The sequence below is a fragment of the Prionailurus viverrinus genome, chromosome B4, assembly GCF_022837055.1.
Source record: "Prionailurus viverrinus isolate Anna chromosome B4, UM_Priviv_1.0, whole genome shotgun sequence".
Lineage (NCBI taxonomy): Eukaryota > Metazoa > Chordata > Mammalia > Carnivora > Felidae > Prionailurus > Prionailurus viverrinus.
Window position 1 is genome coordinate 60,452,536 of NC_062567.1, and position 18,066 is coordinate 60,470,601.

Here is an 18,066-nt window from a genome sequence, read left to right on the forward strand (position 1 = left end):
ATTCCAGAGTTCGAGTCCCATGTCGGGCTCTATGCTGATGGTGCATGCCTACTTGGGATTCTCTCTCTTTCCCTCTATCTCTGCCCCTCCCCTGCTCATGCTCTACCTCTCTCTCAAAATAAATATTAAAAAAAAAATTTTTTAAGTAAAACTTGGCTGGTTCATACTCTGTTTGACTATATGTGTTTAAACTATCTTTTGGCATTGAATGTTGCTATTGAATAATGTGATATCAACCTGATTTTCTTTCTCTCTCTTTTTTTTAAAATGATACAATCCTTTTGCTTGGGTTTCCAAGTGATTTCTTCTTCTTTAAAGGTGATAACTTTACTAAAATGCACCTGTGTTGTTGGTATGGGACCAACTTTCCATGTTACACAGTGTGTCCTTTCAATACACACACTTAAATTTTATATTACTGGAATATTTTCTATAATTATACTTTTCAAACGTGTATTCCATCCCCCTGTTTTGCCTTTCTTCTGTTGGATTCTATGCCTGTCTTCCATATCTATGATTTGGTCTTCAGTTCCTTTGATCCCTTTCTCTGTTTTGGTTTTATTTTGCTTCCTCTCCCCTTTTCTTTCCTATCTCTTACTGTGCATTTCATAGTATCTGTTTTCCCCTGTGCTTTTAAATGATTTATTCTTTATATTTTATTTTTTTTGTTTTCCTTCCTGAGTCCTGCCTCTTTCTCTTTCTGTCATCTATCATACCATTAACATCTAATGTCCCTTCTCTCAGTTCTAGTTGTTCTTTGTGCTCTACCTTCATAAATGTAATTTTATTTGAATGCAAATCTTACCTGCTCTGTAACAATGCTTTCTGATGGATTTTCATTTCTATAGGAAAGGTTTGCTATATCTTCCCATATGTTTCTTATTGTATAGAATTTTAAAAATAGATATACTATCATTTATTTTTGTAATTCATATTTGATGAATTTGTATTTACCTGTACTTTCCTAGACTAGCTACTGGCATGTGATTAGGCAAGTGTGGGTGGATAGAGGTGAGGGTTATCTCCTCTAGTGAAAGATTTTTCTTTACATATGACATGACATTTTTCATCCCACCCCTTTATCACCTTCTTTTGTGTTAAATGGACACATTCTGCTGTACCATTTTAATTCCTTTGTTCTCTTTACTCTATTTTTTTAATTATTCTCTTAGTGGTTACTCTGGGGATTATAATAAGCATCTTAACATAAAACAATCTAGTTTAAAATAATACTAAATTCCTGTAATATATATATATATATTTTTTCTTCAATACGGCTCTTTCCTCTCTCCTCCCTGTGTTGTTATTGTGTATAATTATTATATTGAGTACATCTTTATATATTATAAATATATCAATATAGCTGTATCCTTCTTATTTTATTTAGTTGTCTTTTAAATCAACCTAAAGGACAAATAACAAAAAATATATTGTCTTCTATATTTACTTATGTGTGGTAGGCAGAATAATGGCTCCTCGCAAATGTTCTTGTCATATCTTTTGAAAGCTGTGATTCCATTAGGTTACATGGTAAAGGGGAATTAAGGTTTCAGAAAGAATGAATGCTGCTCACCAGCAGACTTTAAAATGGTGGGGAAGGGGCCGGGTTATGCTAGATTAGTGTGGTGAATACAATGTAATCAGTATTTTAAAAATGGAAGAAGAAAGCATAAAAGGTCAGAGGAATATGATGTGAGAAGTTTCAACCCACCATTTCTGACTTTGAAGATGTAGGAAGGGATCCACGATTCAAGGAATCCAAGAACATCTAGAAGCTAAAAAAGGGAATTAGATGGATCTTCCCCTAGAGCTTACCAGAAGAGAATGCAGGCCTGCTGACACCATGACTTTAGGCCAACGAAACCTGTGTTGGACTTCTAAACTTGAAAATCATGAGATAATACATTTGCATTGTTTTAGGCCACTAAGTTTTTGGTAAATTTTTATAGTAGCCATAGGATACTAACCCACGATGTAATGACCTTTACTGGTGCTCTTTATTTCCTCATGACGATGTCAGGTACCGTTTAGTGTCCTTTCTTTTTAGCCAGAAAATTGTCTTATAAAATTTATTATAGAGTCATAACTGCTAGCAACAAATTCCCTTAGTCTTTTTAAAATGTGGGTATGTCTTTATTTTACCTTCATTTTTTGGATAGTTTTGCTGGAAATATAATTTTTATTTGACGTTTTTACTTTTAACATTTTTTAACTGCCTTCTAGCCTCCGTTGTTTCTAATGAAGTCAACTATTTATTTTATGGGGCCCCTTTGTGGTGATATGTGGCTTTTCTCTTGATTTGTCCAAAAATTTCTTCTTGTCTTTTGGCAATTTCAATATGATGCGTCTAGATGTGGATCTGTTTAAATTTATCCCACCTAGAGTTTGTTGAGCTACTTGGTTTTGTAGATAAATGTTTTAATCAAATGTGGGATGTTTTCAGTCATTATGACCTCAAATATTTTTTTCTGCCCCCTTGGGTTTTTTTCCTTTACATATGGCACTTCTGTGTATGCCTCTCTGTACTTCATCTGGTTCCATGTGATATCTATAGTCTGTTTTTTCACTCCTTCAGATGCTTCACCCAATACTGTGCCTACCTGAAAAAGTGATCCCTTCATTTTTAGATGGTGTGCATTGGTTGCTGCTTTTGATATTTATTAGTCTGGACACCCTTGGGCATCTTCAACCTTTCTCTCTCTCTTTTCCAGCACTTGAAACCTATTCAAACTTGGTCCTGTCCACAGCAGGTGTCACTCATAATGCAGTCCTGCTACCCTGGAAAATTCCTGTTGCTGATGACTTCTGAGGACTGTTGCTGCCACATCCCTTTGTGCTCCGCTATTATTCTCATTTCTGCCTTCTGCCTAGACTTCCGAAGAATTCTGCTGAACTCAGCTGCTTTTGAAAACACTTCCATTAAATTTAGGGATTTTCTGTTTCCTCATTTCATGAAAATTGAGTTTGTGGCTTTAAAAAACTAGTTTTCCCTCTGGTTTTCAAAAGAAGTCATGGGAAGATGTATAATAAACTACCACCATATTTATATCAACTGTCCTTAAAATATGTGTGAAAAATTTCTACCATATTTTCAAAATCTATGTACAGTATTCAAGAGAAAGAAAAAAACAGAACAAAAACAAAGCTGACCCTGAGTTTCAGTCAGATATTTTGACTGTTGTTTTGTTTATTTCACTGCATGGCTTTTAAGGGGATTGAGGATCAGAGTGATGTTACAGGCAGTTGGTCACATGTCTAAGGTGAATTTTGAACAGGATTGGGGAAATAGCTAAGCAGAGCCAAAATCAAATATGAGAATTTCATAATTTCTCAGCGATTTTCTTAAATTAATCTTAGGGAAAGAAGTCCCAAGAGAGAATCTCAAGTAAGGTCCTTGCTGATGCCACAGAGCCAAATGTGGGGCTCATATCGTGAGTTCATGACCTGAACCAAAATCAAGAGTCAGACATTCAACCACCTGAGACACCCAGATGCCCCTATACCACCTCTTTATCCATTTATCTAGAATGGACACTTAGGTTGCTTCCGTATCCTGGCTATTCTAAATAGGGCTGAATATATATAGGAGTGCATATATCTTTTCAAATTAGTGTTTTTGTACTCTTTGGGTGAATTCCTAGTATAGGAATGAATGGATCATATGGTGATTCTATTTTTAATTTGAGGAAAGTCCATACTATTTCCCACAGTGACTGCACCAGTTTGCGTTCCCACCAACAGTGCATTGAGGTTTCTTTTTCTCCACATCCTCATCAACACTTGCTGTTTCTTGTGTTTTTTATTTTAGCCATTCTGACAGGTGTGAAGTGATCTCTCATTATGGTTTTGATCTGCATTTCCCTGATGATGAGAGATGCTGAGCATTTTTTCACATGACTGTTGGCCATCTGGATGCCTTCTTTGGAGAAAGGTCTCTTCATGTCTTCAGCCCATGTCTTTCAATTGGATAATCTGCTATTTAGATGTTGAATTATATACGTTCTTCAAATATTTTGGAAACCAACATCTTGTCAGATAGATCATTCACAAATACCTTCTCCTATTCGGTAGATTGTCTTTTGTCTTATTAATGGATTCCTATGCTGTGCAAAAAATCTTTTTATTTTGATGTAGTCCCAATAGTTTGTTTTGTTTTATTTTGTTTTTGTTTCCCTTTCCTAAGAAGACATAGCTAAAAAAAAAAAAAAAACGTTTTTACTGCAAATGTTAGAAAAATTACTGATTGTGCTCTCTTATAGGACTATTATGGTTCCAGGTCTCACGTTTAGGTCTTTTTTTTTTTTTTTTTTTTTTTTTAAATTTTTTTTTTTTTCAACGTTTATTTATTTTTGGGACAGAGAGAGACAGAGCATGAACGGGGGAGGGTCAGAGAGAGAGGGAGACACAGAGTCGGAAACAGGCTCCAGGCTCCGAGCCATCAGCCCAGAGCCTGACGCGGGGCTCGAACTCACGGACTGCGAGATCGTGACCTGGCTGAAGTCGGACGCTTAACCGACTGCGCCACCCAGGCGCCCCACGTTTAGGTCTTTAATCTTTGTTTATACCATACACAGAGACACAAAGATTAAAAAAAAAAAAAAAAAGTAGTCCAGTTTCATTCTTTGGCATGTAGCTGTCCAGTTTTCCCAACACCATTTGTTGAAGAAATGGTCTCTTTTCTATTGCATATTCTTGCCTCCTTGGTCATAGATTGATTGACCATATAATCATGGTTTATTTAATGGTTTATTTCTGGGCTCTCTTTTCTGTCCCATTGATCTATGTGTCTATTTTTGTGCCAGTACCACACCATTTTGGTTACTATAGCTTGTAATATATTTGAAATCTAGAATTTGAAATCCAGCCTTTTCTTTTTTCTCAAGATTATTTTGGCTATTTGGGATCTTTTGTGGTTCCATACCAATTTTAGGATTATTCATTCTAGTTCTAGATTGCATTAAATCTATAATTGAATTGCTTTGGGTACTATGGACATTTTAACAATATTAACTCTTTCAATTCATAAGCATGGTATATTTTTCCATTTATTTGTGTCTTCAATTTCTTTCATCACTGTCTTATAGTTTTCAGTGTTGTTTGATTTGCAGATATTGAACCACTCCGTATTTCAGGAATAAATCCCAGTTGATCAATGTACTGTTGGATTCAGTTTGCTTATATTTTGTGGAGGATTTTTATTTAATTACATTCATCACAGACATTGGCCTATAGTTTCTATTTTGTATTATCTTTATCTGGTTTTGGTATCAAGGTAATGCTTGCAGTATATAATGAATCTAGAAGCTTTCCTTCCTGTTTTATTTTTTGGAATGGTTGGAGAAGAGTTAATATATATTCTTCTTTAAGTATTTGGTATAATTTACCCGTGAAGCCATCTGGTCCTGACCTAAAATTGCTGATTCAATTTTATTGCTGGTAAATCAGTCTGTTCAAGTTTTCTATTTCTTCCTGATGCAGTTTGGGAGATTATATGTTTCTAGGAATTTATCTATTTCTTCTAAGTTGACTAGTTTGTTGGCATATAATTTTTCATGTCCTCCTACAATCTTTTGTATTTCTGTGGTGTTGGTTGTTATTACTCCTCTTTCATTTCTGATTTTGACTCTATTTTTTTGATAAGCTAGTCTAAAGGTTTATCAATTCTGTTGAACTTTTAAAAAACAATTTTTAATGTTTATTTTTGAAAGAGAGACAGAGTGTGTGTGGGGGAGGGGCAGAAGGGAAACACAGAATCTGAAGCAGGCTCCAGGCTCCGAGTTGTCAGCACAGAGCCTGACGCAGGGCTTGAACTCACCAACCATAATATCATGATCTGTGCCGAAGTCAGATGCTTAACTGATTGAGGCACCCAGGCACCCCGATTATGTTGATCTTTTTAAAGAATCAGCTCCTGGTTTTATTGATCTGTTCTACTGTTTTTTAGTTTCCATGTTGTTAATTTCTCCTTTAATCTTTATTATTTCCTCCCTTGTACTAGTTTGGGGTTTTGTTTGTTCTTTTTTCCTAGCTCCTTTAGGTTTAAGGTTAGATTGTTTGAGATTTTCCTTGTTTCTTGGTGTAGACCTGTATTGCTACCAACTTCCCTCTTAGAACCATGTTTACTATATCTCAAAGATTTTGGACCATTGTTTTCACATTGTGTTTTCATTTTGATTTGTCTCCATGTATTTTTTTATTTCCTTTTGATTTTTTGGTTTACCCATTTATTTAGTAGCATATTATTTAACTTCCATGTATTTGTGTTCTTTCCAGGTTTTTTCTTCAGATTGATTTCTAGTTTCATAGAGTTGTGTTCAAAAAAGATGCACTTTATAACTTCAATCTTTTTCAATTTTTTGAGACTTGTTTTATGTCCTAACATGATCTGTTCAAGAGAATGTTCCATGTATACCTGAAAAGGATGTATGTGCTGCTCTTTCAGGATGGAATGTTCTGAATATATCTGTTAGATCCATTTGATCCAATGTGTCCTTCAAAGGTACTCTTGTTTGTTGTTGATTTTCTGTTTGGAAAACCTATCCACTGCTGTCAGTGGGATGTTAAAGTCCTCTATTATGCTGTGGCAAGTGACGTGGAGCCACTTTGGAAAACTCCTGTAGATGGCAGGTTAATCGTTGCTGGTCTACAGGAGAGCACAGGTATCTCTGTGGCTGCAATATGCTCATTGGTGGCCTGCGGGGGGAGGGGGGGGAGGAGCGGTTATCAACCTATTTGCAATTAGCCTCTCTACAACAGCTGCAGAGATATCAAACTCAGAGCTTGTTCGATGATCAGCCAGGGAGGAGACCTGGCTGCAGGTATTGCAGGCTTGTTGATGTTTGGGGTTATCTCCTCCACCATACCCTCCCTCTCATCAAGGACAGGACTGACTTTGGTATGGCACTTGTCCAGATTAGGGCTGCCTTTCAGGTGTGGTGGGACAGGAGCCATTTTGAAAGGATACTTACCGAGGTGTACAGGTCTGTAGGAAAACACTAGGGTGGGACACATGGTGCTAACAAGGTAGATGGAGAATGTTAGCACTCTCTCCCAAAAACATGCAGGATTTAGTCTGGGGGAGAAGAAAGAAATGGTGCCCACCAGCACTTTTGTTCCTGGAGAAATCTCTTACAGATCCCTGCCCCTCCAGTGCACATTCTAACATTAGTCAATAAATCACTTCACATACACCCCAAGTGATTTTCAAACTGTTGCTTTGTGCTGTCTCTCAGGCTATTTAGTATGCTGGCTCTTTAAGGGCAAGAATTGTGTTTCCTGTTGACCTCTGGGTCTCCTGGAGTTAAGCATACTAATTTTTAAGAAGTTTTTATTTTTTTTTAAATGTTATTTAAATCCAAATTAGTTAACATATAGTATAGTAATGGTTTCAGGAGTAGAATTCAGTGATTTGTCATTTACATGTAACACCAGTGCTCATCCCAACAAGTGCCCTCCTTGATGCCCATCATTATTATTTGCCATAAATTATTATTATTTGCCATTCAACTTGGTTGCTTTCCATTACCCAGTCTTCCAGATCATTGATCTGTTCTGCATATTCTAATCTGCTGTTTACTTACACTAGTATATTATTCCACCCCCCCAACCTGCCCCCCCTCCAGCAACCCTCAGTTTGTTCCCTATTGTGGTTTGCCTCGCTCTCTGTTTTTATCTTATTTTTCCTTCCCGTTCCCTAAGTTCATCTGTTTTGTTTCTTAAATTCCACATATGAGTGAAATCATATGATACTTACTTTGACTTATTTTGCTTAACAATAATATACTCTAGTTCCATCCATATTGCTGCAAATGGCAAGATTTCATTCTTTTTGATTGCCAAGTAATACTCTATTTTATTTATTTTTTATTTTTTTTAGTAATACTATTTTATATGTGTGTTTGTGTGTATACACACACAATATATTGTGTATATATATGTATATGTATACATATATATGTATATATATACACACACACACACACACATACCAAACCTTCCTTATCCATTTGTCAGTTGATGGATATTTGGGCCCTTTCCATAATCTGGTTATTGTTGGTAGTACTGCTATAAACACCGGGCGCAGTGTCCCTTCGAATCAGCATTTTTGTATCCTTTCGATAAATACCTAGTATAGTAAAACCTTGGATTGCAAGTAACTTGTTCTGTGAGTGTCCCACAAGACGAGCAAACATTTCTAATAAATTTTAACTTCATAAAAAAGCGATGTCTTGCAATGTGAGTAATATGTGATGCCAAATGTCACATGATCACACCTGAGCCGATGGTTCTTCTCTCTCTCACTGCAAGATTGTGGGTGATCATTTCCCACACTCGGATGCTCAGTCTCAGGCCATGGTGTTCAGTAGAAATCAGTGACTTTTCAGAACGTTGGAAGGTACCCACAACTGAGACTAGTGTATTTTTTGTCACTTCAAAGCACCTGTGGACAGTCCTTTGCTTTTCCATGCAAGAGTAAGTTTACGAATGTTTTGCTTCATTCTAGGTCAGGCTGCCTGCAGATATAGACCCTTTCCTCTGCTGCCTTATTGCCAGTTACATTAAACATCGTACATGACAAGAGTTTATTAATACTGCCTTGTAGCAGGGATTCCATTAGTGATAGTGAAAGTCGTCCTAAACAACCCTCCTCTCTCTTGTCTCCCTCATACCAGCCATTAAGGTTTTCAAAGTACAGGTTAATTTGTTTATTTTTCTTTATATTTTGTATTTTCTTTATTATTTAATATTGTATTACAGTATTGTAATCATTTTTATATGAATATTTTTGGGTTGTAGAATGAATCATCTAAGTTTCCATTATTTCTGATGGGGACATATGCTTTGAAATGCAAGTGCTTTGGATTACAAGTGTGTTTCTGGAATGAATTATACTTGCAAACCAAGGTTTTACTGTAGTGCTATTGTTGATCACACAGTAGTCTATTTTTAATTTTTTTGAGGAACCTCCGTACTGTTTTCCAGAGTGGCTGCATCAGTTCACATTTCCACCAGCAGTGCAAAAGTGTTCTCCTTTCTCCTCATCCTCGCTAAAACTTGTTGTTTCTTGTGTTGTTGATTTTAGCCATTCTGACAGATACGAGGTGATAGCTCATTATAATTTTGATTTGCATTCCTCTAATGATAAGTGATGATGAGCCTCTTTTCATGCGTCTGTCAGCCATCTGTATGCCTTCTTTGGAGAAATGTCTGTTCATGTCTTCTACCCATTGTTTAATTGGATTTTGTCTTTTGGATGTTGTTTATAAGTACTTTATATATTTTGGATAATAACCCTTTATTGGATATGCCATTTGCAAATATCTTTTCTCATTCCATAGGTTGTCTTTTAGTTGTGTTCATGGTTTCCTTCACTGTGCAGAAGCTTTTATTCTAATGTAGTGCCAATAATTTATTTTTGCTTTTATTTCCCTTGCCTCAGGAAACCTATCTAGGGAAGTATTACCATGGCTGGTACCAAAGAAGTTACTGCCTGTGTTCTGTTCTTGGATTTTTATGGCTTCAGGTTTCACAGTTAGGTTTTTAATCCATTTTGAATTTATTTTTGTGCATAGTATAAGTAAGTGGTCCAGTTTCACTTTTTTACATGTTGCTGTCCACTTTTCCCAACACCATTTGTTGAAGAGATTGTCTTTTTCCCATTGGATATTCTTTCCTGCTTTGTCAAAGGTTAATTGACCATATAATTGTGGGTTTGTTTCTGGGCTTTCTATTCAGTTCCATTGATCTGTGTGACTATTTTTGTGCCAGTACCATACTGTTTTGATTACTACAGTTTTGTAATATAGCTTTAAGCCCAGAATTGTGATGCTTCCAGCTTTGGTTTTCCTTTTCAGGACACCTTTAGCTATTTGGGGTCTTTTACAGTTTCATACACATTTTAGGATTCTTTGTTCTAGCTCTGTGAAAAAATGCTGGTGGCATTTTGATAACAATTGCATTGAATTCGTAGATTGCTTTTAAAATGTATAGACATTTTACGGGGCGCCTGGGTGGCGCAGTCGGTTAAGCGTCCGACTTCAGCCAGGTCACGATCTCACGGTCCGTGAGTTTGAGCCCCGCGTCAGGCTCTGGGCTGATGGCTCAGAGCCTGGAGCCTGTTTCCGATTCTGTGTCTCCCTCTCTCTCTGCCCCTCCCCTGTTCATGCTCTGTCTCTCTCTGTCCCAAAAATAAATAAACGTTGGAAAAAAAAAATTAAAAAAAAAAGTATAGACATTTTAAAAATAGTAGTGCTTCCAATCCGTGAACATGATGTCTTTCCATTTCTTTGTGTCATCTTCAATTTCTTTCATCAGTGTTTTATAGCTTTCAGAGTACAGGTCTATCCCCTCTTTGATTAAATTTATTCCTAAGTATTTTATCATTTTTGGTGCAATTATATGAGACTATTGTCTCAATTTCTCTTTCCGCTGCTTCATTATTGGTGTAAAGAAATGCAACAGATTTCTGTACATTAATTTTGTAACCCGCAACTTTCCTGAATTCGTGTATCAGTTGTAGCAGTTTTTTTGGTAGAATCTGTCAGGTTTTCTATATACAGTATCATGTTATCTGCAAATAGTGACAGTTTTGTTTCTTCCTTAATGATTTGGATGCACTTTATTCCTTTTTCTTATCTGATTGCTATGGCTAGGACTTCCAGTACTATGTTAATTGAAAGTGGTGAGAGTAGACATTGTTGTCTTATTCCTCACTTTAGGGGAAAGCTCTGTTTTCCCCATTAACAATGGTGCTAACTGTGAGTTTTTCATGTAGGACATTTATTTATTTAACATTTATTTACCTTTGAGAGAAAGAGACAGAGCATAAGTGGGGGAGGGGCAGAGAGAGGGAGACACAGAATCTGAGGCAGGCTCCAGGCTCTGAGCTGTCAGCACAGAGCCCAACAGGGGGCTCGAACTCACAGACCATGAGATCATGACCTGAGCTGAAGTCAGATGCTTAACCAACTGAGCCACCCAGACACCTGTCATGTAGGACCTTTATTATGTTGAGGTATGTTCCCTTTAAACCTATTTTGTTGAGACTTTTTATCATAAATCGATGTTGTACTTTGTCAAATGCTTTTTCTGTGTCTGTTGAAATGATAGGGTTCTTATCCTTTCTCCTGAGGTGATGTATCACATTGATTGATTTGTGAATATTGAACTACACTTGCAACCCAGAAATAGATCGCACTTGATTGTGTTGAATGACTTTTTTTTTAATATTGTTGAATTTGATTTGCTAGTATTTTGTTGAGAATTTTTGCATCTATGTTCATCCAGGATATTGGCCTGTAGTTTTTTCTCTCTCTCGCTTTTTTTTTTTTTTTTTTTTTTTTGTAGCATCTTTTTTCTTGTTTGGGTATAGGGTAATGCTGGCCTCATAAAATGAACTTGGAAGTCTTACTTCATTTTCTATTTTTTGAAATAGTTTAAGAAAATGGGTGTTAATTTTTCCTTAAATGTTTGGTAGAATTTGCCTGTAAAGCATGTGGTCGGTCCTGGACTTTTGTTTGTTGGGAGTTTTTTAATTACTGATTTAATTTATTTGCTGTTATCAATCTAGTCAGTTTCTATTTCTTTCTGATTCAATTTTGGAAGTTAGATGTTCCTAGGAATTTATCTCTTTCTTCTAAGTTGTCCAATATGTTGGCATATAGTTGTTCATAATAGTCTCTTATGATTGTATTTGTGGTGTTGGTTGTGATTTCTCCTCCCTCACTTGTGATTTCATTTATTTGAGTCCTTCCTATTTATTTCTTGGTAAGTCTGGTAGGAAGTTTACCAATTAATTTTTTCAAAGAACTAGCTCCTGGTTTTGTTATGGTCTATTGTGGATTTTTTTTTAAAAAGTTTTTTGTCTGTTTTCTTAGTTCCTATTATGTTTTTATTTCTGTTTTAATCTTTATTTCTTCCTTCCATCTGCTGGTTTTAGTTTTTATTTTTTTTTCTAGCTCCTTTAGATGCAAGGTTAGGTGTTTATTTGAGATTTGTCTTGCTTCTTGTTGTATACCTGTATTGTTAGAAACTTCCCTCTTAGAATGGCTTTTGCTGCCTCCCAGAGGTTTTGAACCATTTTGTTTTCAGTTTCATTTGTTTCCATGTACTTTTTAATTCTTTTTTTTTTTAAGTTTATTTATTTATTTTGAGAGGGTGAGGGCGAGGGCAAGAGGATCCCAAGCAGGCTCCACGCTGCCAGTGTGGAGCTGAATGTGGGGCTTGAACTCACAGACCACGAGATCATGACCCAATCTGAAACCAAAAGCTGGGCACTTAACTGAGCCACCCAGGCACCCCTTAATTTATTCTATTTATTGGTTGACCCATTCATTGTTTAGTAGCATGTTATTTAACGTCCATGTGCTTGTGGTCTTTCCAGATTTTTTCCTTGGTTTATTTCTAGTTTCATAGCCTTATGGTCAGAAAAGATGAACTATATGATTTTAATCTTCTTGAATTTGTTGTGGGATAATATGTGATGTATTCTGGAGAATGTTCCATGTGCACTTGAAAAGAATGTATATTCTGCTGTTTTAGGATGGAATGTTGTGAATATATCTGTTAGATCTGTCTGTACCAATGTGTCATTTAAAGCCATTGTGTCCTTGTTGATTTTCTTAGGATAATACATTGGTGTAAGTTGGGTGTTAAAGTCCCCTACTATTATTGTATTATTATTTATTAGTTCTTTGTTTGTTATTAACTGTTTCATGTATTTGGGTCCTCCTATGTTGTGTGCATAAATATTTACAATTGTTATATCTTCTTATTGGATTGTCCTCTTAATTACTATATAGCACCCTTCTTTGTCTCTTGTACAGTCTGTTTCAAAGTCTACTTTGTCTGATGTAAGTATTGCTACTCTGGCTGTCTTTTAACATTCATTTGCATGATAGATGTTTATCCTCTCACTTTCAATCTTCAGGTGTCATCAATCTAAAATGAGTCTCTTGTTGGCAGCATTGGTCTTGGTTTTGATTTTTGGTTTTTTTTCAATCTATTTTGATACTATGTCTTTTGATTGGAGTTTTAGTCCATGTGCATCCAAAGTAATTATTGATATGTATTTATTGCCATTTTATTATTTGTGGTTGTTTCTGAAGACTATCTCTGATCCTTTCTTCTCTTTCTTTCATGTTTTGCTGATTATCTTTAGTGATTTATTTCTCTTGATCCTCTACATATTTATTAGTGGTTTTTATACATGGTTACCATTAGGTTTGTATATAACTTCTTCTGTGTATAGCATTATAACTTATGTTGATAGTCACTCAAGTTTGAACCCATTCTCTTCTCCTCTCCTCCTCATGTTTTAGGTATATGTTATTATCTTTTGTATCCTTTTTTGTGAGTTTTCCACTGATTTTTTTTTTTACAGAAATATTCATTTTTACTGCTTTTGTGTTTCCTACCTCTTTATTGTCACTTGGTCTCTTCTTTCCACTCAGAGAGTCCCTTCTAACATATCTTGCAGAACTGGTTTATTGGTCACAAACTCCTTTAGTTTTTATTTGTCTAGGAAACTCTATCTTTCTTTTCTTTTTCTAAATGATAGCCTTGTCAGATAGAGCTGGGGGTAGGAGGCTTGGAGTTGGCTAATCCTCAGGAGAACTCATGGGCTTGGTGTACTGCTAGTGGGTTAGGTAGTAAGTTTCTGTGCAGCCCTGCCTCTCATGGGTGGCTCTGTGTTTATGCTGGGGGACAGGAGAGGAAAATGGCATCTGCCAGCTCCCTCGTTTTCAGGGAAGTCTCCCAACATGCTCCAAAATCAGATCTGTTACCTGTTTGCCCCTTGCATCCTGTGAACTGCCATTTTTATATTGCCTTTCCATGCAGACTGCTGTCTCTTTAAGGGCACTGATAGAGCTGTCACCCTCTTGGCTCACCCAGTGCTGATTCAGACCTTTAAAGCTCCAGGCTCAAAGTACCACTGGTTTTACAAAATCATGGAATTTGGCCCCTCTGGTTTTTAAAGCCAAACATTATGGGGATTAGTCTTCCCTGTGTGAGCTCCCTGGTATGAGGGCCCATTTCTCTGCCTTCTCCACACACATGCAGATCCCTCTACCTTTCTGACTTTCCTGAACTTTCAGATGCAGCTTCTTCTCTATATTTAGTTATAGAGTTTTTTCTGCCAGTCTTTGGATCGCTCTCGGGTTTGTTGACTTAGATATGGATAATATCTAGTTGAAAATGTGAAAGAGGATGCTTTCAGGGTCCTCCTGCCCCACCATCTTTCCAAGCCTCCCCTGGACCCCACTTTCTTACACTATACACAAAGATAAACGCAAAATGGATTCAAGATCTAAATGTGAGACGTAAAATCATAAAAATCCTAAAAGAGAACACAGAAGATAATTTCTCTGACGTTGACCTTAGCAACATTTTTCTAGATACGTCTCCTAAAGCAAGGGAAATAAACAAAAAAATAAACTATTGGAACTACATCAAAATTAAAAGCTTGTACACAGCAAAGGACATCATCAACAAAACTAAAAAACAACCTACTGAGTGGGAGAAGATATTTGCGAATGATACGTCCAATAAGGAGTTAATATCCAATAATATATAAAGAACTTCTTTGGGTTCTTCTCAACACCAAAAAAACTCCCAAATAATCCAATTAATAATTGGGCAAAAGACATGAACAGACATTTCTCCAATGAAAATATACAGATAGTCAACAGACACACGAAAAGATGATCATCATCGCTAATCAGGGAAAAGCAAGTCAAAACCACAATGAGATATCAGAATGGCTAGAATCTAAAACATAAGAAGCAAGTGTTGGTGAGGACGTGGAGAAAAAGGAACCTTTGTGCACTGTTGGAGGGAATGCAAACTGGTGCAGTCACTGTGGAAAACAGTATGGAGAGTCTTCAAAAAATTAAAAATGGAATTACCATATGATCCATTCATTCCTCTACTAGGAATTTACCCAAAGACTGTGAAAACACTAGTTCAAAAAGATATATGCATCCCTATGTTTTTTGCAACATTATTTAGAATAGCTAAGATATGAAGCAACACAAGTTTTCATCAATAGATGAATGGGTAAAGAAGATGTGGTATATATGCACAATGGAATATTACTCAGCCTTAAAAAGAATGAAATATTGCCATTTATAATAACATGGATGGGTCTAGAGGGTATAATGCTAAGTTAAATAAGTCAGAGAAAGACAAAAACCATATGATTCATTCACATGTGGAATTTAAGAAACAAAACAAACAAATGGGAAAAAAGACCAACAAAAAACACTCTTTAACATAGAGAACAAACTAGTAGTTACCAGATGGGAAGCGGGGGGGGGGTGGGGGGGAATAGCTGAAGAGGAATAAGAGTACACTTATCGTGGTGAGTATTGATAATGTATAGAATTGGTGAATCACTATATTGTACACCTGAAACTAATACAACATTGTATTATAATTATACTGGAATAAATGAATGAATAAAGGACAAAAGACTTCAACAGACATTTCTCCAAAAAAGTTATACAAATGGACAACAACCATATGAAAAAATGGTTAACATCACTAATTAGAAAAATGCAAATCAAGGGGCGCCTGGGTGGCGCAGTCGGTTAAGCGTCCGACTTCAGCCAGGTCACGATCTCGCGGTCCGTGAGTTCGAGCCCCGCGTCAGGCTCTGGGCTGATGGCTCAGAGCCTGGAGCCTGTTTCCGATTCTGTGTCTCCCTCTCTCTCTGCCCCTCCCCCGTTCATGCTCTGTCTCTCTCTGTCCCAAATAAATAAATAAACGTTGAAAAAAAAAAAGAAAAATGCAAATCAAAACCACAACGAGATGCTACCTTATTCCTATTAGGGTGGCCACTATTAAAAAAAATTATCAGGGGCGCCTAGTGGCTCAGCCAGTTAAGCGTCAGCTTCAGCTCAGGTCATGATCTCACGCTCCGTGAGTTTGAGCCCCACTTCTGGCTTTGTGCTGACAGCTCAGAGCCTGGAGCCTGCTTCGGATTCTGTGTCTCCCTCTCTGCCCCTCCCCCACTCATGCTCGCTCACGTTCTCTCTCTCTCTCTCTCTGTCAAAAATAAATAAACGTTAAAAAAATTTTTTTTAATAAAAAAAATTCTTAAAAAATAAATAAATAAAAACATTCTAAAGTTCTACCTTTCTACTCCTCCAACCAAATTATATGTTTGTTTATTTATTTTAATTTCAGTATAATTAACATACAGTGTTATACTAGGTTCATATGTACAACATAGCAATTCAACAGTTCTATACATTACTCAGTGCTGGTCATGATAAGTGTACTCTTAATCCTCTTCACTTATTTCACCCATCCTCCCACCCACCTCTCCTCTGGTAACCACCAGTTTGTTCTCTATATTTAAGAGCTTGCTTTTAAGTTTGCCTCTTTTCTTCCTTGCTCATTAGTTATGTTTCTTAAATTCCACATATGAATGAAATCATATAGTACTTCTCTTTCTCTGACTTATTTCACTTAGCATTATATCCTCTAGTTTGATCCATGTTGTTGCATTTGGCAAGATTTCTTTTTTAATGGCTAAGTAATATTCCATTGTATATATATACCACATCTTTATCCATTCATCTCTTTTTTGTTTTTGTTTTTTTTTTTTTTTTGACCTTTTTTTTTTTTTTTTTTTATGAAATTTATTGACAAATTGGTTTCCATACAACACCCAGTGCTCATCCCAAAAGGTGCCCTCCTCAATACCCATCACCCACCCTCTCCTCCCTCCCACCCCCCATCAACCCTCAGTTTGTTCTCAGTTTTTAAGTCTCTTATGCTTTGGCTCTCTCCCATTCTAACCTCTTTTTTTTTTTTTTTTTCCTTCCCCTCCCCCATGGGTTCCTGTGAAGTTTCTCAGGATCCACATAAGAGTGAAACCATATGGTATCTGTCTTTCTCTGTATGGCTTATTTCACTTAGCATCACACTCTCCAGTTCCATCCACGTTGCTACGAAAGGCCATATTTCATTTTTTCTCATTGCCACGTAATATTCCATTGTGTATATAAACCACAATTTCTTTATCCATTCATCAGTTGATGGACATTTAGGCTCTTTCCATAATTTGGCTATTGTTGAGAGTGCTGCTATGAACATTGGGGTACAAGTGGCCCTATGCATCAGTGCTCCTGTATCCCTTGGATAAATTCCTAGCAGTGCTATTGCTGGGTCATAGGGTAGGTCTATTTTTAATTTTCTGAGGAACCTCCACACTGCTTTCCAGAGCGGCTGCACCAATTTGCATTCCCACCAACAGTGCAAGAGGGTTCCCGTTTCTCCACATCCTCTCCAGCATCTATAGTCTCCTGATTTGCTCATTTTGGCCACTCTGACTGGCGTGAGGTGATACCTGAGTGTGGTTTTGATTTGTATTTCCCTGATAAGGAGCGACGCTGAACATCTTTTCATGTGCCTGTTGGCCATCCGGATGTCTTCTTTAGAGAAGTGTCTATTCATGTTTTCTGCCCATTTCTTCACTGGGTTATTTGTTTTTCGGGTGTGGAGTTTGGTGAGCTCTTTATAGATTTTGGATACTAGCCCTTTGTCCGATATGTCATTTGCGAATATCTTTTCCCATTCCGTTGGTTGCCTTTTAGTTTTGTTGGTTGTTTCCTTGGCTGTGCAGAAGCTTTTTATCTTCATAAGGTCCCAGTAATTCACTTTTGCTTTTAATTCCCTTGCCTTTGGGGATGTGTCGAGTAAGAGATTGCTACGGCTGAGGTCAGAGAGGTCTTTTCCTGCTTTCTCCTCTAAGGTTTTGATGGTTTCCTGTCTCACATTTAGGTCCTTTATCCATTTTGAGTTTATTTTTGTGAATGGTGTGAGAAAGTGGTCTAGTTTCAACCTTCTGCATGTTGCTGTCCAGTTCTCCCAGCACCATTTGTTAAAGAGGCTGTCTTTTTTCCATTGGATGTTCTTTCCTGCTTTGTCAAAGATGAGTTGGCCATACGTTTGTGGGTCTAGTTCTGGGGTTTCTATTCTATTCCATTGGTCTATGTGTCTGTTTTGGTGCCAATACCATGCTGTCTTGATGATGACAGCTTTGTAGTAGAGGCTAAA